This window comes from Ascaphus truei, chromosome 3 (genome assembly GCF_040206685.1).
Source record: "Ascaphus truei isolate aAscTru1 chromosome 3, aAscTru1.hap1, whole genome shotgun sequence".
NCBI lineage: Eukaryota > Metazoa > Chordata > Amphibia > Anura > Ascaphidae > Ascaphus > Ascaphus truei.
Window position 1 is genome coordinate 366806525 of NC_134485.1, and position 20844 is coordinate 366827368.

The following is a 20844-nucleotide window of genomic DNA, read 5'->3' on the forward strand; positions in this document are numbered from 1 at the left end:
CTTCCCCTGCCACCGCGGTACAGGAGATGGGAGGGGGGATGCCCCTCCGGCTTCCGCTTCCCCTGTCACCGCGTGACAGGAGATGGGAGGGGGGATTCCCCTCCGGTCCGGCTCTCCCCGCCGCAGCACAGGGCCCTCGCGCCGCAATACAGGGCCCCCTGGCCCTGCCATAGCGCAGGGTCGTCCTGCCCTCCCCCCCCCCCCCCATGCCCCCCCGCGCTGCACCGGGCCATCCCACCAGCCCCCGCAGCATCGGGGGCTCCCGCAGCAGCCATCATCCCCCTCCACCGCAGCACCACCCCCACCCTGCAGCCACATGCCTCAAAAATCATCCCCAAGGTAAGGTAAGGCTGATTTATGTATAAGTGTAGTGTGTGTGTGTGTGTGTGTGTGTGTGTGTGTGTGTGTGTGTGTGTGTGTGTGTGTGTGTGTGTGTCAGTGTGAGCAGTGTGTGTGCAGTGTGCAGTGTGAGCAATGAGCAGTGTGTCAGTGTGTGCAGTGTGAGCAATGAGCAGTGTGTCAGTGTGTGCAGTGTGAGCAATGAGCAGTGTGTGTCAGTGTGAGCAGTGTGTGTGCAGTGTGAGCATTGAGCAGTGTGTCAGTGTGTCAGTGTGTGCAGTGTGAGCAATGAGCAGTGTGTGTCAGTGTGAGCAGTGTGTGTGCAGTGCGAGCAATGAGCAGTGTGTCAGTGTGTGCAGTGTGAGCAATGAGCAGTGTGTGTGCTGTGTGCAGTGTGTGTCAGTGTGAGCAGTGTGTGTGCAGTGTGAGGTGTGTGCAGTGTGAGCAATGAGCAGTGTGTGTCAGTGTGAGCAGTGTGTGTGCAGTGTGAGCAATGAGCAGTGTGTGTGCAGTGTGCAGTGTGTGTGCAGTGTGTGTGTAGTGTGTCAGTGTGTGCAGTGTGAGCAATGAGCAGTGTGTGTGCAGTGTGCAGTGTGTGTGCAGTGTGTGAGCAGTGTGTCAGTGTGTGCAATGAGCAGTGTGTGTGCAGTGTGCAGTGTGTGTCAGTGTGAGCAGTGTGTGTGCAGTGTGAGGTGTGTGCAGTGTGAGCAATGAGCAGTGTGTGTGCAGTGTGCAGTGTGTGTCAGTGTGAGCAGTGTGTGTGCAGTGTGAGCAATGAGCAGTGTGTGTGTAGTGTGTCAGTGTGTGCAGTGTGAGCAATGTGCAGTGTGTGTGCAGTGTGTGTGCAGTGTGTCAGTGTGTGCAATGAGCAGTGTGTGTGCAGTGTGCAGTGTGCAGTGTGCGTGCAGTGTGAGCAATGAGCAGTGTGTGTGCAGTGAGTGTGCGCAGTGTGTGCAGTGTGCAAAAAAAAAAATTTAAATTAAATTTTTTTTTTTTTTTAAACGGGAGCCATGGGAAAACCACGTTATAACCGAATCGCGGTATAGCGAGGCGCGTTATAACGGGGTTTAGCTGTATATATATATATATATATATATATATATATATATATCTATATATATGTATATATATGTATATATATGTATATATATCTATATATATTTATTTATATTCATTTATTTATTTAGATATATTTATTTAGTTAGTGTGGGGCTGCTGTGTGTGATTATTTTTTATTGTGGGTAGCGGGTGTGGGTGAAGGGGGTATTAGCCACAATTGTGGTTGTTTAGGGCTTGCGGGTGGGTAGCAGGAGGGCTTAACCCCTTCATGACCGTAGCGGTATTAACTGCTACGGTCGTGAAGGGGTTAAGTGCACCCGCAACCCCCCCGCAAGCCCTAAACAAACAACAAGGGCCAAATACTCCCTTCACCCATCCCAGCTACCCACAATAAAGCTGGCACGGTGGGTTAACCCCTTCATTGCCTTAGCGGTTAGCCGCTAAGGTAATGAAGTGGGCTGTACATGCATTTTTCCTGCCTCGGATGCATGCCGTGGGGCTCCGGTGCTGGTATCAGCTCCGGAGACCTAGACTTTGTTTAAGCTTGAACACAATTATACACAATAACTACAACAATTAATAAAATAACATAACCTAAAGAATAGCTCAAATCTCAGACAAAGCCGCCCTCACTGGTGTTGTAAAAAAGAGAAATTTGATTCCCAGTGTAGGCTTAATTGCTCGAGAAGGGATATGTTTAGTGTGATATCACAATAAAAACATAGAATAGTGGATTCATAATGCGATGTATTGTATTCATAAATTGCAATTGATATTATACTTGAAACCCCACGAGACAAATATAATCTCCTTGTAGCTCAATTCTGAGTAGTGTCCACTCACTGTGGCTCACACTGCAAAAGCTTGTTCCGATCCTCCCACTGGTTTTCTGCCGCTTGACTCGCACGATACCCACTCTGTGGTAGGTGTCCTCCCCTGCCTGGTTCACATACCCTTAGAATTTGCCTCCAGCGTGTGTGGTCCCGCACTGTTAAAGGTGCCTCTGTCGACCCTCGGCTTTATCCCCTCGCGCTGCGTTCGCAGGTTCCCCTTGCTGAGCAGTTGGGAAGCGGTGTAAGATGGGAGGAGGAAACAGTGGGGATGTTTTGTCGTATGGATTCCATCTTTTCCTAGAAATAGTCAGCAAAGTCCTGAGGTGAGATGGAGGAGGAAGAAGAAGCAGCTGAGGGGTGTTTGTGTAGAGTCAAAGACAGAGAAGAGTTGGCGTGGGTTAGACTTGGGCGTGTTTATTAGTGAAAAAAGTAGGTTTCTTTAGCCTGAGAGAGGGCAGAGTTGAAACAGGATAGCATAAATTTGTAGTAAAGGAATTCTGTGAGAGTGTGAGATTTCCTCCAGAGGCGTTCAGAGGAATGAGTGGAGGAACGCAGCATGCGCGTGTGGGAATTTAGCCAGGGTCTGAATGGCGAGGACGGCAGAGAGAAAGTGGGGCATGTAGATCAAGAGATGAGGATAAGGCGGCAGAGTTGTAGTTCCTGACCAGGGGTCGGGGTCTGGAGCAGAACTGAGAGAGGAGAATGAGGAGCGTAAAATGGAATCAAAAGCTGGTACTGTAGGTTAATAGAGCACAGTTTTCTGCAGAAATGAGGGGTAGATGGAGATGGTGAGAAGCGAGAGAGAGAAAATGAGATGAGGTGATGGTCAGAGAGAGGAAAGGGGAAAATTGAGAAATCAGAGAGAGAAAAGTTTTTTGTGAAAACAAGGTCTAGATAGTGGCCATCCTTGTGGGTGCTGGCTGCAGTCCACTGTTGAAGGCCAAATGAAGAGGTTAGAGAGAGAAAGTGGGAAGCCCATGGGAGAGAGGGGTCATCAATGTGGCAGTTGAAGTCCGCAAGGAGAAAAACAGGGGTCTGAGGAGAGAAAGAAAGAGAGCCGGGATTCAAAGTGAGAGAGAAAGACAAAGGGGGGATGAGTAGGGGTGGGTGGGTGATAGATGACTGCCACGTGGACAGGGAGAGGAGATAAAATCTGGACAGAGTAAGCCTCAAAGGAGGAAAATCAAGAGTGGGAGGAATAGAAAGGGTACGATAACAGCAGAGAGAGGAGAGGAGGAGCCCCACGCTTCTATCCCTGCCATCAGGGCGCAGAGTGTGGGAGAAAGAAAGGCCACCATATATAAATATTTATGTATATTCACTACCTTTTGCTGTTCCAAGATTATGTAAATATGTTCTTTGACTTTCTGATTAAAATTGTGCTTCAGTATTTATTTTGTCCTCCATGTTCAGGTACTGCATACCAAATCTTACCATTTTTATTTTGAGCAATACTCCAACATCACTAAACATGACACTGTTAAGTATGACCTCTGTTCCCTCATTTATACATTTAAGGTGTGTTTTCCTAAAATGTATCAACTTGAATTCCTCTGACACATGTTATCGCTGCTGCAGAAAGTCTTTGCTATCTTTAGGAGCAGCAGAGATTTCATTCTCTTGTTGGTATGTAATTTCATTAATGTAAAAGTTGTTTTGAAAAAGGTCAATTACATAGTATTCATTATTTCAGAAAATGTCACTTCCATTTGATTTAGGGATTAAGGTTTGGCCTTTCATTTCTTCCTTGTAGCAGATTACTTGGTTAAAAAATTATTGTTACTATGACAGCAGCTTGTTTAAAAAAAAATTAGAATTTTGTTATTCCAATTACAAACTGCACTTTAACGGGTGGCTGCATTAAGAACTCTTATTATGTATTATTTTGCATGTCATAAATATTGTAATAGTTTAATAAAATTCCTTTTTAAAATACTGTATGTAACGATCACCCAGAGAATTTCCATATCTCTAGAGCAGCAAGTCACCCAGTGAAGTACTTACCAAAGTAATCCACCAGGTGGCATTAATTTAAAATGATCTAAATCTTGTAGTAAAAATAATCCTCTTATTCCTTGGGAAAGATATTCCTTATTTTGTTTTCAAACTATAAAGATGTTGCACAGCAACAACATTTTATTTGCACATGTCTTACTTAGTTCGCAATTTCTACTTTTTTAAAGGAAGAAGAAATATTGCTTTACAATACAAAATCATCTTTAGTCTAAACTGGACTGTAAATTATAGTACAAACAAATGGTATTACGTCGCAAATTGGGGTGGTGAATAAATGAGGGCTATGCACATGTCTAACTCATTGCAGTGAGGCTGCTATTGTTTGCCCTGAGTTTGACCTCAAATCTACTTTCGTTTTAGTGCTCAATGCTTTCTTGTTGCAGCACGAAGAATACTCTATAGATAATATAAATGTTTAGTGGCTGCAGCACCGTGAGTGCTAACATCCATCTTCTGGACTGAGTAATTAAAAATAATGCCGACAATCGTTTCGCACACTTTGTCAATGCTAGTGATATTACTGAGGGCTTGAGATATTTTGCTGAGCAGGGGTTTACCTTTCGCATCCCTCCTCCTCCTTCCCCCTTCCCCCTATCTTTCCTCTCAGGTATAGCGTATTCTAAATAGGGTGACCAGATTTTGAAAATGAAAAACCGGGACACATTTTTTTTTTTTTTACATAACAGTTTATTGTTTGTAGTACACTTATACTTTACTACCATTACTCCTTGTCACATAGTTTTGTGTGTGTGTGTGTGTGTGTGTCAGATGACCTCACTAATCAAACAAAAAAAAACCCAGATGTGAATGATTCTGAACCCATTAATCAGTGTCAGGATTCCGCCTCTTCACAATTTCTAAAGCAGAAATCCCGCCTGGGATCTTACCTGATCCACAGTCCCTCAAGGTACTATACTGGAGGGGAGGTGTTCCCTACCTGTCTTCTGATGTCTCCAGAGTGAAACTTGAGTCAGATCTGGAAGAAAGCAGTATAGGTTACTTCGGTGTAGGTATACGGCAGATAAGATAAGACATGGAGGGTGAGGGAGACAAGGAGGGTGAGGGAGAGGGAGACAGGGAGGGAGACAGGGAGGGAGAGGGTGAGGGAGAGGGTGAGGGAGGGAGAGAGAGAGGGAGAGGGTGAGGGAGAGGGTGAGGGAGGGAGAGAGAGAGGGAGAGGGTGAGGGAGGGAGAGAGAGAGAGGGGAGGGAGGGAGAGGGTGAGGGAGGGAGAGGGTTAGGGTGAGGGAGGGAGAGAGGGTGAGGGAGGGAGAGAGGGTGAGGGAGGGAGAGGGTGAGGGAGGGAGAGGGTGAGGGAGGGAGACAGGGTGAGGGAGGGAGAGAGAGAGAGAGGATGAGGGAGGGAGAGAGAGAGAGGGTGAGGGAGGGAGAGAGAGAGAGGGTGAGGGAGGGAGAGAGAGAGAGGGTGAGGGAGGGAGAGAGAGAGAGGGTGAGGAAGGGAGAGAGAGAGGGTGAGGGAGGGAGAGAGAGGATGAGGGAGGGAGGGAGAGAGAGAGGGTGGGGGAGGGAGAGAGAGAGGGTGATGGAGGGAGGGAGAGAGGGCGAGGGAGGGAGAGAGGGTGAGGGAGGGTGAGGGAGGGAGGGAGGGAGAGAGGGTGAGGGAGGGAGGGAGGGAGAGAGGGTGAGGGAGAGAGGGTGAGGGAGAGAGGGTGAGGGAGAGAGGGTGAGGGAGACTGGGAGGGAGAGAGGGAGACTGGGAGGGAGAGAGGGAGACTGGGAGGGAGAGAGGGAGACTGGGAGGGAGAGAGGGAGACTGGAAGGGAGAGAGGGAGACTGGGAGGGAGAAAGGGAGGGAGAGAGGGAGGGAGGGAGGGAGATAGGGAGGGAGGCAGGGAGAGAGGGAGGGAGAGAGGGAGACTGGGAGGGAGAGAGAGAGACTGGGAGACTCTCCGCCTCCCCCTGCACCCACCCCCGCACCATGGGAGCACTGGGATGCAGAGGTACAAACTGCCGCCCCCCCTCCCCGGCGGGCAGCCACGGGTTCCCATGGCAGAATGGGGGGACACCGCATAGCCACCACTGCCCGCCCCTGCGCCTATCTCCCACACCAAGGGGACCGGGGGGGAAGGGAGTGACAGGAGGCAAAGGCACAAAAACCCACCTACTATACCCCCGGGCTGGCAGAGGGGGGAGACACCGCGCAGCCGTCAGAGGAGCCAGGAGCGGGAAGAGACGCACACCACGTGTGCTCTGAAGGAGGAAGCGGAAGTCTTACCCCCAGCACCCTCTGACCTGCAGACAATCCCCTGCGGCCCGGCTGGCATGCTAAGTCCCACCCCCCGGCAACCATTCATTCAACATAGAAAAAACTTACCTGCTCCCGCACGGCATCCTATTCACCGCCGCCGCCTCGCCGCATACCGGGACCGGGGCCAAAACCCGGGACAAATCCGGGACAGGACACAAAAAACGGTACTGTCCCGGCAAAAGGGGGACAAATAGTCACCCTAATTCTAAATGTAACACGAATTCTTCAGATTTAAATTAAAAATGTCAGAAACACAGGCCACATGATTTAGAGATTGCGATGTAAGGCTTACCCCTGTTGATTGTTTATTTGTTAATTCCCTGTGAAACATATACACTGGAGGCACACTTTATTCTTACCTGGCTGGAGCCGCAAGCCGGGAGGTGTCCCGGCTTGCTCATTTATTTCCCTTTACTATGCATTACTCTTGCTGGTTTTCTAGAACATTTATTTTGTTTCTGTCGGAAGGCACTATTAAGAAATTTTATAACAGCTAGTTTAATTCGGCAATCAGTACTGTATACTTTATTAATTAAGCATAGATTTATAACTATGAGAATTTCAAATATATATATATATATATATATATATATATATATATATATATATATATATATATATATATATATATATATATATACATACAGTATGTATTTCATCAATGTCCTCCATGGAAAGCAAAGAAATATGTCATAACTTCTAATTGGGTATAAGACAAGCACTCTGACCCTGGAATAAAAGAGGCATACTGTAGTGTAGTTTCTCTACTAGTCAGTTATTCTTGCCCTTACTTAATCAGAAAGCGTTTGCCTGTAGGGAGCTTCCCCTTTTAATCTTTATTGTATTATTCAGGTACATGCCCTAAATCTGCATATCCATAGGCATCTGCAAACCCCATAAGGTTTTTATGGGATATTTCCTTACCCGAAGTAGCCTTTTTTTGTGGTACAGTGGTGCCAGGATAAAGTGGAGAATGTGTGTGTTGCAGGGACAACGCAACGACACGTGGTTGTTCTGAGTATAAGCTATTTATTTCAGCCAGCAAAAATATGCAACAAAAATAACAGAGCTTTTCTTCAGCATATAAAGGCTTAACAAAAACATAAGTCCTTGATAAGGACTTCGCTCTTTTCCCTGCCAGGGTTTCTCAAGTCCATGTTACAGAAGAAGAAGAGTTCCAATATATACAGACCTTATTTCAGGCTTTCTCCCTTCAGAGCTTCAGCATGTCTCCCTCTGGTTCAGTCAGGAAGAACCCTCCACAAGTCAAGAGTCTGAGTTTTTTTCCAAGCCCCTTAACGAGGCAGCTGGGACCTGGTTATTAACCCAGCCTTGTCAAATCTGTGATTAACCAGGTCACTGCTGGACTGCAGACCTATACATAGGTCTCCCAGGCATGCTGAATTCATACTTTCACAACATGGTTGAATGCCTGGTACTCGGGTTTGAGAGAGAGTGCCCTATTAGCTTATATCTCATATGTGCCCATGTTGCCCACACAATATCTCCCGCTGGGAGGGCGCCGCTCTGACTGGGGAGGCAGCAAATGACTCAGGTCTTCAGACAGATGCCTCCCCACCAGATCTCTTCCCCTGGACACCATTTCCTTTTTTCCCTGCCCTCTACATTCCTTTAAGTCCCAGCAGCAGCCATTTTCTCTGGACATGCGGGCTGCACAATGGGTTTCTCGGTCCTGCATGTCCACAGACTCTGGCTCTGCTTTATGGTTTACACAAACACATTTTTATGCTTTATTACATTTACATAACGGGAATAAAAAAAAGTAAATGTTAAAGGGTATGAAGGGGCTACCTAGTACATCACAAACCTGGGTAGCTCCATGGTCTATTGGCCAGATGAGTCCCAGTGAAGTATGGACAAGGGCTTGGAACTGGGCTTAACCTTTATTATACTGGTCCCTGGCCACTTTGTCACATGGCCCCCTCTTAGCCGTGAGCTCTGGGGCAAGACCCATCCAAGGTTAAGCCCCAAGATTGAGGCCAACTGGGGCTCCAGAGTCCTCTTCTCCCCAGGATACTTGGTAGCACTGGAAAAATCCTTCTGGGGTTTGGGTTGCAGGTTTCTGGACCATGCCGGGTCTGGATGGCACCCACAATCTGGTGGCATCACTGGTGTGCCTGGGTGAGCCCCTGGATGATCTGGGCAAGAGAATCTTGGAGTCAGCCCATGAGGAGCCAATCTCCGTTTGACCAGAGTGGAGGGTTATGGCCATGATCTGGACCACTGGGGGCTGTTGGTAATCACAGGCCAACTTTCCCAAATCATTGCAGAGCAGGATGTCAGCATCTAGGCCTGGCATCATGCCCACTTGGCGGAGCCTGCTATCCATACCCCAGTCCAGGTACATATGGGCAACTTGCAGGGATCAGTTGGTTCTATCAACTACACTGATTGGCCAAGGATATGCTATGGCATGATCTAGTTCAGTCTGAGTAGCATTACTGATGCTGCAGTGTTCATCAACCCAGTTGCCTACCGGTCAGCGATGATTTCCAGTTGCAGATGATGTTAGCGGTTGGCCCCAGGGAGATTACAATCCAGGGATGTGTGGTACACCCCTTTGACCACGGTACATCACCAGACATACCCTCCGGCCGTTGGGATCACCAGGGAGGGGGCCAAGACTAGAGCGCCAGTCATCACATAGGAAACTGGTGGGGGGGGGAGCAGGGTCCACTGGCTACGGGAGCAGTTTTGCCTCAGATGTCCGGTCTGATTGAAGTCATAGTACCACACTTCATGATGGAAATCGACTGGCTGGGATTGGGAGCTTGGGGGCATGGTGGCTGGTCTCCAGGCAGGAGCAGAGGCTCCGGGAGCTGTGGCGACTACAGCTGCGATTACAGATGTGGTGACTACAGCATTGTGACGGTGAAGGGGTACCCAGGCCATTAATAAAGGTATTTGGCCCGGCTGGGTGCCCCTGAGCCTTATTGGGGAATTGGGAGTGTCAGCTCTTCAACCCTATTGTGGTATGTAACTGCATGTGTAATAAAGATATTTGTGGGTTTCTACTGTTCCAGGAGTGCTGACCAGCGGAGATGTGCAAGGCGTGAGTTTCAGGGGTGATTTTTCGGTCAAATGTTGTCAGGGTGTGTTTGGGTAGAAGGGGGCCAATGTTGCGGGTTACCCCAAAACATGCACTCAGGAATCTCCCCAGATTCCTGAGGACATGAGGAACACAGACCACCAGATAAAATCTTCCCTAGAAAGCAGTTTGCAGCTCATTGCCAAATCTCCCGGCTTCAGCACAAACCTAGGCAGTAAGACCGGGCAGGGAACTGAGTTACATTACAGGTCCCAAGGTATGCCCAAATCCCAGAACCCAGTGAGGGGTTCCAGACCTCTCTCACCAGGTATAAGTTGAAGAGGGTTATAGGGGTTTTAAGTTAACATGTAAAGTGTCAGCTCTGCAGCCCGGTATTGGCTGCAGTGCTGTAAATGTATTTTAATTGTCTGTGTGTGTCCCGCTAAGCATAAGAGAACCACATCATTATCAGGAGTTACATTGTACAAGTAATGTGTCGGTGTGTGGCCCGCTAGGCATAAGGGGACCACATCATTATGCTGAGTTACATTGTATCAGTTATGGATCCTGTGTGCGCATTGCAATAGTGTTTGACTGCCAACCGCAAGAAAGGGAAAGCGTTTTTAAACCACAGCAACTTGTTGGATAGCATATAAGCAGTGGAGCTAACTCTGGCTAGGAACATCCTAGCGCTTTGAAATTTGCTGTGCAAGCGGTTGGGGGTTAATCATAAAAACAGTTATAGTTTATGTTGTATCAACTTTCATAAAAAGTAATGAATGAATGTCCCCCTCTTTCTGGTGTATTAAAATTATAAGAGCAAGGGCATTTACATTCAAGCAGGTGGAGCAGCGGAAACACTTGGTTCACAAGTACAGTGATTCCCCGATATATGGCCAGCCATTACGGTCAGTGAGTCGTGCATAACTTAAGTCAGGACTTCTAAGACATCACGCAGAGATGACTCCAGAATGTCTAGGAAAATCCGGACTTAAAAAGGTACTGACATTTGAAAGTGTTAAGTGAAGGGAAGTAAATGTAAACAGTTTCTCCTGCCAGATGTCCAGGGACAGGTAGACAAAATGTCTCCATGGAAGTGGGCTTGGTTAGGTATGCTAAGCGGCTCAGGTGCGAAGTTAGCGCATGACCGTAGCATACCTTCAAGCCTCTGCCTGGCTCTATGAAGTATTGGCAAACCTTGTCAATAGGTGGGATGTGTTGTTCCCACGCCGTGATTGACTGCATATTATACCGATAGGGCGTGAGTGGTTTTATAAGTCTGTGCCGCCGATCGGGAGATAGATTCAACCAAAGATTCATCGTGCGGGACAAAGATTATACCATTGTAACCAAGAATTGTCCCCTGCTTCCAGTATTCGTAAGAACCAAGGATTTGCTAACCAATCCTGTATTGTGTATTGGGGGAATGAAAAAATTACCTTTGGCAGAGTAAGAGTGGTTGCGGGAGGTGCCACTAGTCAAAGACTGTTTCGCGGCTCTGTTTCGCGCACTATCCCCGCTCATGGGAATTGGTGCCTAGAGACTTTATTTCTGTGAAGTTCGTTCCGGGAACATTTTATTTCGTTTTGCCCCGTCCCAGTAAGTGTTATTTCGTAGTATTTTGTAGATCAAGCTGTGATGTTCATTTTGTAAATAAATCACAATTTATTTTATCTCACGTTTGCTCAATCAAAGGATCCGGGTATTAAGGTGTTAAAAGCATTGGTCTCCTGTGACAAGCATGCTGGCAACTGGTTCAGCTGGAGCGATAGGCAAGGGTGGCTGTCGGAGTTGCTGTCAGGCTGCCATGAATTCATCGTAAAAATGAGAGGAAAACCCTCAAAAAAGGTGCTACAAAAACTTTGGACTAAATTAATGAAGGAGAGACTATGAGACAATGGAAAACAGGGTGTCGAGAGTACGTAAGCAAGACTGCAGATGCTGTAGAATATTGATCCAAATAATCCACAAAGTGCAGGCACAGATTGCTAATGGGAAAGCCAATTTCCCCACGAATGGCCCTACCATTAGAACCCGGCACCAGAATGAACCCCTAGTGTAATGAACAAGTGTCCAATTCTGCTAATTTGCAGCAAATCTTCAACAGTAATCATATGAAACAAAGTAATCACGGACCCTGTAGTGACAGGTAAGTACATCCCGACATCCCAGCATGCTGCCTTCTTCTGATAATTTCGAAGTAACAATGGAAGGTAGAAAAAAAAGCACAGCGAAAATGAGAACTGGAGGCAAAAATAGGCAAAATAAAAAAAGATTATTGAGGCATATAGCCTAAGACAATTTAAAAACAGAAACCTCTAACGCGTCTCCCGCCGTGATGGTGCTTCATTATTTTACCATCACGGTGGTAAATGCGTTAGAGGTTTCAGTTTTTAAATGTTGTTATTTTGCCTATTTTTGCCTCCAGTTCTCATTCTTGCTGTGCTCCTTTTTCTACCTTCCATTGTTGCCTTGAATTAAGCCATGAGTCCGTAGTTCAAAGAGGAGAGGATGTCCAGAGGTGTTAAAACGTTTGGTGGGCAAGAAAAGGCGAATTGCTAGGTCCGGACTACAAAGGGCACCCTGTGGGGACACCTTTTGTAGTTGCCAGACTTGGTGGAGCCGGCCCCGCGGGTGGCAATGAGTTAGCCAGGGAGGATGCAACCATAGAGTCTTCTCCCATTTGCCAAAATCATATTTCCCGCTCACTCGGCTTTGAGCCTGCTTGGCACGCTTACTCCTCTGACGTCAGCCAAGGGACGAGACCTCTTTCTATTGGCTGGTTGGGAGGGAGTCCCATGGCTGCTCCTTCCCCCTCAGTTCTGGGGTTAGCCCAGCGGAATGTATGTAAGGTGCTGACCAGGAGAGAGGGTGTGCGCAACCAGTGACTTGAGTCAATGAAGCTAGGGCGGACTTTTAAAAGTTGTTCTGTTCAAAATAACAGAGCAACCGGCTTCATTTTGAAGCCTGAAAAGTCAGGCACGAGGACCAAGTTCTCATTTTAGAATGCAGCAGTCACGGCTGGGAACTGAAGCCGAAAAGAGGACCAGGAGAACCGAGTGTATATCCCGGGCATGGGTAAGCTCATCCAAGCGGGCACCCTGCACGTAGGAAAGCCTAGATTTTCCCCCCAGACCCTCAGTAAATGTATTTTTAACTGTTTCTTGTGTATCTCTTCTTGTTGTATGTGAGTTTACTTACCGGTAAATAAATTACAATTTGTTTTTACTATCTTGTTTTGGCTAATGAATGATCCTGGTAATATATAAATGGTTTAAAAAGTACCTGGTCTCCCGTGACAATCCCCACCTCCACCTCACGGTCCCATCCTGTTTGTGGCGAGCACTCGTAACACTTAGGATTTGCCTGGCCGACCTGCTGCTGGGCTTCATGCAGGTCTAGGTCTTTAACTATGTCTGCTTCCTTCAGCCCTCCGTACGTATCTGATATCCCTCACCAAGCTGTTCGACCAGTCCCTTGGACAAGGACTTGTAAGCCGAAGCCATTGTCTTGCTGGGTCTTTTGGAAGGATAAACTAGTTACTAGGTGTGTGAGGTGAGTTCTGGCCATGACTAGAGTACCTGGACTGTGCTCTGTGGTCTTGAGGATCAAGAATACCTACGAGTATCATGACCCTGAGCCTGGTGATGCCACTGCTGTGCCACCAGAAAAGTCTGTCATGGAAGACCAGAACTTATCACCAGTATAAAGGCACCAGACAGGACAATGCAGTTCCGTGAAAAGTATTCTAGCCGGAGCCAGCAAGTACAGCATAAAATCACAAACAGAGCCTACACTTAGAAACATAGGGAATACAGGGGAAATACTAGCTACCAGGTGCCACTTCTAAGGCTTACCCGGGTTCCACATCCACTCCTGTGGGGAGAGAGACTGTCCAGATCTCACTGGTGCTATTTGTAGCAGAGTACTTTCAAATCTCCCACTCAATGTCCTACTCTCCACCTCTCCGGCTCAGCTACAGTCCTAGAGTTCAAAAGCACTTTCAACCCTCCTGCTTGGATAGGCACCCAGCCTCATTTTCAGGTATCTCCGGCATAGCCTCGGATCAGGATCTGAATGAGCTCTGGAGCGCTGATCATGCTTCCTTTTTCACTCTTCTCCTTTGCCATAGGAAAGCATGGTAGAGGGGCTGGCAACCAATCATATCGCGGATTCAGGCTCATGGACCGATCAGGACATGAGGGCTCGCATCAATGGACCAATCAGGGATGGGGGTTGGTTTTGAGAGAGTTAAAGAGCTGTGGAGGGAAATTTAAACTGGCCAATAGGACCAGTGCCTACCAGAGGGACTCAGCAATGGCTTCCCCCAGCCAACAGGATATCTCCCTCTGGGGAGGCAGAAAATGGCTCTGGTCATTAGGTGAATGCTCCCCATCACACACCGCAGCCTGATCTCCACCCCATGACACCTTTTCCTTTGTCTCTGCCCCTCTCCTTCCCCTCAAGTCCCAGCATCAGCCATTTTCTCTGGACATGTAGCTACAAAAGGGGTTTCTCAGCCCTATATGTTTAGAGACCCTGGTTGTGCTTTATGGTTACACCAAACACATTTTTATGCTTTATTACGTTTACACAATAGGAATAAACGAGTCATCAACGTTACAGGGTATGAAAGGGCTATGTAGTGCATTAAATCAAAACTGAATGGCTCTGCTGTCTGGTAGCCAGATGAGCCCCAGGGAAATACGAACATGGACCAGGCTTAACTTTCATTATACTGGTCCCTGGTCCCTTTCTAACAGACTCATGGACAGAAATTCAATGACACATACTGTATACTGTATATGCGTTTCAATTAGGTTCCATAGAAAAACACGTGCATACAAGTTTATTGGTACTTCGTGTTCTACATAAAGTAATTCATGCATCTATTTCTCCTTGATTATTAATATATAACATTCTCATTTGTACAAGTGCCTGCCTGAATTGATTCCGGTTGAAGAAGATTGTACATTTGAAAGAAGATTGAAGAAAATTGTATTATTGTATTTTCACAAAGTCTTTGTGCATTATCTCTAAACTGTCATTTACTGTAATCAAATTTAAAAAATCATATTTTACAAATACTTTGTAGTCATCTGAAGTTTTCAGGGGAATAAGTGGTGGGTTACATTTAAATAAATGGGATATCATATCAAATGAACGGGAATAAGGGATAGATCACATTGTCTTTAGACTGGACACCCTAGCACACTAGCGCCACCTAGCATTGCTGAAACCAATGCAAAACTGAAATGTTTTGCGGTCGCAGCACACTTGAGAGTAGGCTGCGAACAGCCGACAAAATGTAGGGAGATCAGACATTCTCTGCAAGACCCCGCCAAAAGTAAATGATGCTACATCTGAATATATGTTTGGGCACCTCATGAGCAGCAGAAGGTGGTCAATGATGTAATTATTGAGAATGCCAGCCAGCCAGCCAGCAGCTGGATGGGGTCTTTCTGCAGCCTAGACAGTAGCATATGATGGGAGAACTATGCTAAAATCAAAACATGGCGTGCTCTTGCAAAGGTGGCAGTGGACTGGCTGAGTTGTCCTCCTGCAAGAGTGTTGTCAGCGAGGGTTTAGTGCAGTGGTGGAATCGAAAGGTTTTAATAACCGGTTCTTACGGCAGCGGGCAGCATCTTTTCCCTGCATATCTTCTCAAAATTGCTGTGCGGCGTCACATGGCACTGGATTGCCATGACAATGCAACACCGCATAATGTTGTAACATCACGTAGTGTCTCATTGCCATAGCAACGGACGTCACGTGATTGGGTTATGTCACGTGGCATTCCCGTTGGCATGGCAACGCGGCTCCATTTGACATCAAGCGGCCATATTGAGAGGTTAGGCAGGGAAAAGATGCTACTAGACGCTGCCCGCCACACACCGGAAGTAAGAGAATTAAGCACCGGCTCGGCGAACTTGTGACATTTTTGTAATAGGTTTGCACGAACCGGTGCGAACAGCAGAATTCCATTTACTGGTTTAGTGTAGCTGGCGCCATCCTAACTGAGCACTGACAAAACCGTCCCATGGTAGCATGGAAAAGCTCACTTTTATCTAGATGGATAAATATCAGATTCCTCCCAAATATACTACAGCCCCTGCATCCAGCATTCAAGAGGCTTTGAACGGAGCAGCTGGCTAGTAGATAATTACTATAATACTAACACTTGTACCAGCTTCAAAGCTGCACTTTAAAAATACAATGCAACAATAGCTGTGTGCCTGGCTTTGTGAGTTTAACTCACAATTATCAGTGCCCCCGGCTGCCACCACCAGTAAGGAAGAAATGTTGTCAATTAGCAAAACTAATAACAGCAAAGGTGGCATAGCCGAGTGTGTGGCATTGGTAAGTTGGCTTCAGCACAACACCTGGCTTGTCCAGTTTTGAATTATTCATCTCATGCAACTGCAACCACCATCCATGATATGATTGATCATTGTCATCACTATGTTTTGGTATGATTGATCATTGTCATCACTATGTTTTGGTATGATTGATCATTGTCATCACTATGTTTTGGACAAAAAAAACAAAAGCTTTAAATATGCCCACATATTATTTAAAGTTTTTTTGGTCCATCAATTGGGGGAGGGTCCAAAATACACAATAAAGCAGCACCCAAACTGCTTTCTATGCAGACAATGTGGCAGCTTTCCTGTCCCTAATATCTATAGTATGTCAGAATTGATAATTGTTAAATTTGCAAGTGGCAATGCAGGACGGTTATTTTGCAATTTTATAGCATCTGGATAAGCATTGGCACAGTGCTTGGCTTGCTGGCTGTGTAACATCTGAAGTGTCACATTTAAAGTGTCTGGCAGAGTTAATTTTGGAGTTGAAATTGGAGGTGAAGATTGGAGGAAGATCTGCATCTCACTATGCCCCCCTCCTATTGCTTTTTCTGTTTACTGTTTCCTCACTTCTTTGTGAATGTCTATGTTCTCTCCAGCTTCCCCACTCCCCACTGCACCATTATTTATACACCTCTCTCCCAACAACTTCTTTACCTCTCAATAAAAAAACACCCACACAAATCCTCTATGCACGCCCTCTATCTACTCCTTCCTGTGTCTGGGGATCTCCCCTAAGCCTGAAACCAGACATACTCACCTGATCTCACCCATGCCTCCCTGCCATCTCTTCTCCTGTAAATGGTATTAACCTTCTCATTTAATACTGACTAACCTTAAAACACCCCACAAATCAAGCATCCCAATAGCCTGCACTCATGGATATTGTTCCACACCCATAGTCACTACTACCAACCATTGTGGCCAAGCACTGCCATCTACTGCACCTATTCCCTCACCTGCTGTCTCTGTAAGTCTCCCATCATACCACTTTGTAAGCTCTTCGGGGCAGGAATTTTCTTTCCTATTGTCTGATTTTGCTGCACTTTTTTAATTCCCTGCACTGTATTCTTTGTGAAGCGCTGAGTACACTTTTGGCGCTATATAAAGACATACAATACAATTTACAGTATGTATGTCCTAATTTAAAACACAGTTACTGTAACATCTTGCAATTACACATTTCCTAAAAGTTATTAACCGTGTGAATACTAAATTAGCACTCTTTGGGGCCTATTCACTAAACTTCGATAAGGGCTTTAATGCACTATAAGTGCCATTTTAGAGCGATTTTGCATGTGCAGCTATTACAAAGCTTTGATAACAGGGCAATATCAGATAACCACAAAGGTAATGAAAGGGTTAAATAGCAGGCACTGTTTGTTGTTGGCACAAGGGGTGGGTAAAGTGGTATAGTAGTTGCCCCAGGTTGGGTGTTTAGGCCTTGCGGGAGGGTGGCAGTAGAAGTTAACCCCTTCATTATCTTGGCGGTTACAACTGCTAAGGTAATTAAGGGGTTAACTTCTACTGTCACCATCCCGCAAGGCCTAAACACCATCCTGGGCAACTACCACCTTCACCCACACCCTGTACCAACACCACCACACCGGAATGGGTAAAAGTGCTATTAGACAAAGATGGCTAATAGCGCGTTTCCCCATTCAAAAAACCATTACAGTGCAATAATAAAAAAATACAACCCCTCCACCCCCAATATACACAGTAATGGACAAAATTCCTATTATACAGATGTGTATAATAGCACATTTGCCAATTAAAAATAAAATAGTATCCAGCCAGCATAAAATAAATGCTTTACCGCATTCAAAAAACCATTAGAGTGCAATGCAATAGAAATAAATACACACCCTTCCCTTACCCCCCAATCCCAATACACACTGTAATGGGATAACATGCCAATTATCCAGATATGGATAATAGCACATTTGCCCATTCAAAATAAAATATTAGCCAGCCAGCATAAAATAAATTAAATTTGTACTTACCCCTGCCAGGATGAAGTCCATCCTCGTCTTCCTCCCTGTCCTTGTCTTCCATCTTCTTCCTTATCTTCTGTGTCACCCGTGGGCAGCAACATTACAATAATAAAAAATAAAAAAAACTACCGGCCACTAACCCTTTAATTACCTTAGTGGTCTGTAACCGCTATAGTGATTAAGGGGTCAACCCACTCCCCCGCTTCCCAGCCGGGAGGCCTAACCTCCACCCCCTCTACCCATTGATTTTCACAGTGGTAAACCATGCCCACAATATGGGCATGGATTGGCACAATAACAATGACTGGACAAGCAAAACAAAAACATTAAAAAATACATTACAATTGTAGCCCTGGGTAGTTTTGTTACTGGAGCTTTACTTAATGCATTGTAATTCCTGATTTAGTCTGTTGGTCTCTACCTTTGAGAGAGACAGGTTCACCCATACTAAGCTGTCAGGGCGCTGGCAGGCTTGAGGCCCTCCCTCCGGGGAGAGGTGGGGAACCATACCTCCTATCCCACAAGGGGATAGGGGAAGAGCAAGGACCACTCTCGGTGCCCTTGGCTGGGAGTAGGATCCAGCGACATCCTGAGGGTGGATACCCTAACAACTGACTTCTGTAATCTGTGGCTGCTGAATCAAGGAAGACCAAATAAAGATCCTGTGTTTTTACCTATACCTTCCTGGCCTAAGACTGAAGTCTATTAGGAGGAGGGTGACGAGAGTTCTTTTGCAGAGACTTCACCCCATACAGCTGGGAGCTGCACAAGATGGAGGCGCTGCACCTGTGAGTAGAATTTGGGCAAGACCCCAGAAGCCTGTCCTGTTATTCCCCTTTACCAACATGCGGAAGACCCAGGGCCCCCTGTTACCAGCCAGTATGCACCACACAAAGCCATGTAACCAGAGTAGCATTTCCCCTATGAGACCCTATGTGAGATTGGGTGGGGGAAACAGGGTTACACAATGAAATAAAAACACATTTGCCAAAAACCTCACAGCTTGTCACTGTGCTTATCTATACACAGTGATAAGCACATTGTCAGTCAATGGGCAACCAAAAAAAATGCACAATTAAATAACCTTACCTTTGCCGAGATTCACCCATGTCCTACTCCAGCACCATCTTTTGACCCTCGACGCAATGCTCAACAGCCTGATGTGAAGAAGTCCATTGTCCTCTGTTGATTGAAGAGATGTCTCCGGTAAGTTATTTTCTTGTTTCTTTTCTTCTGTCTTCTCTTTTTTGTAATCCAAAAGGTCTGGAGATGTTGCGCCGGCATCTTCTTGGACTCAAATAAGATGAGACAGGCCTTATATAAGGTCTGTGACATCACATTTTAGTGTCAAATAGTACACCCCAATCCAATTCAGTGAAAGTCACGCTTCTCTAGGCTATGAGAGGGGTGAGCTGCGAGGTGGTCGCGCTTATGCTGCACTCCATCCATTGCACGTGGGCTTACAGAGAAAGTAATGCTACATTTGTACAGTACTTATTGAAATTGTTAGCAATTGGTGCCTGTGTCCCATTTGGCACCTGTTTCTCGTCTCGTACAGCTCCTGCTCCTTGGTCTCACCATGTGCAACTGTGGGTGTGGTAGCTTGAGTCCGGCTACGCCCGCAGTGGTTACACATAATCATTTGCCTCCTCTCCCTGGTGGATTAATGAGTACAGACTCATTCTAGATAGGCGCGGCTTCATCTTTTGCGACGAACCAAGCACATTTCAGGGCACAGCTTCGTGCCAAGCCCTGCACAATTTTGCAACTGAAAGCTTCCAACTCTGCAAACCTTGCCACACGGTCCTCCCGTTTTGCTCTTTCACACGCTGTAGCTTCTCTGGTGGGAAAGTGGTCCCTTGCTGGGCAAGAGTCCCCTCTACACACGTGGATAGTCCAGATAAAGCACACTGCGGCTCCCTGTGCTGGGGACCGCTTTAGTATTCGCTGTAGTTCCTCAAACGGAGGTCTTGGCTGCCTGAAGGCAAGCACCCTGCTGGGACACTATCCACCATACTGGACCTTAATGCTATCGTCCCCTTCCGAAGTTTCTGGGTCCAGAGGATCCCAAAACACTCACAGGCGCCCTACACATCAGTCCTTAGGATGGCACGGTGCAGGCTGCAGTTCCCTTGGTTGTGGTTGGAGCCCTTGGGACACTACCCCCACACCACTTCTTAGTAATAGAACCGCATGACAGCCCCCTCTGTGGAGACTTCTGACAAAGTTGAGAAAAAAGTACATTATGGGGGGTGGGGGGTGGTCCTGACGTAAACAGCACTGGGGTCTGAGCAGCCATTTTAAGTCAGCATCCATCTTAAGTGCCTGATATTGTCATCCATTTCGTTTATTGTCTGCATGAAAGTGGAATGAGAATGGAAGTATGAAAGAGATTTTTTCTTTTCTGCTCTTTAGTTTTTAGTGATAATAAGCTTTTCAGCTAACCACAAAACCATTCATCCAGTATCCCAAGCACGCTGCTTAGGGGTCACACTTAACTCCTCTCTCATATTCTCCTCTCATATTCAAAACATTTCTATACCCTGTCGCTTTTTCCTCCACAATATCACAAAGATACGCCCTTTCCTCTGTTGCTCGACTGTTAAAACTCTGTTCAGGCCCTTATTCTCTCCCATCTTGATTACTGTAATCCCCTGCTATCCAGGCCTTCCTGCCTCTCACCTGTCTTCCCTACAATCTATCCTAAACACTGCTGCCAGAATCACTCTACTCTTTAAACTCTGATTCTGCATTTCCCTTCCTGAAATCCCTCTCCTGGCTTCTGATCAAATCCTACTGTCTCTGTACACTCTCCCTACCTACCAATTAGATTGTAAACTCCTCAGCGCAGGGACTTCTTTCCTTAATATTACTTTTATGTCTGGATCACTTATTCCATGACCTATTACCTTTACCAT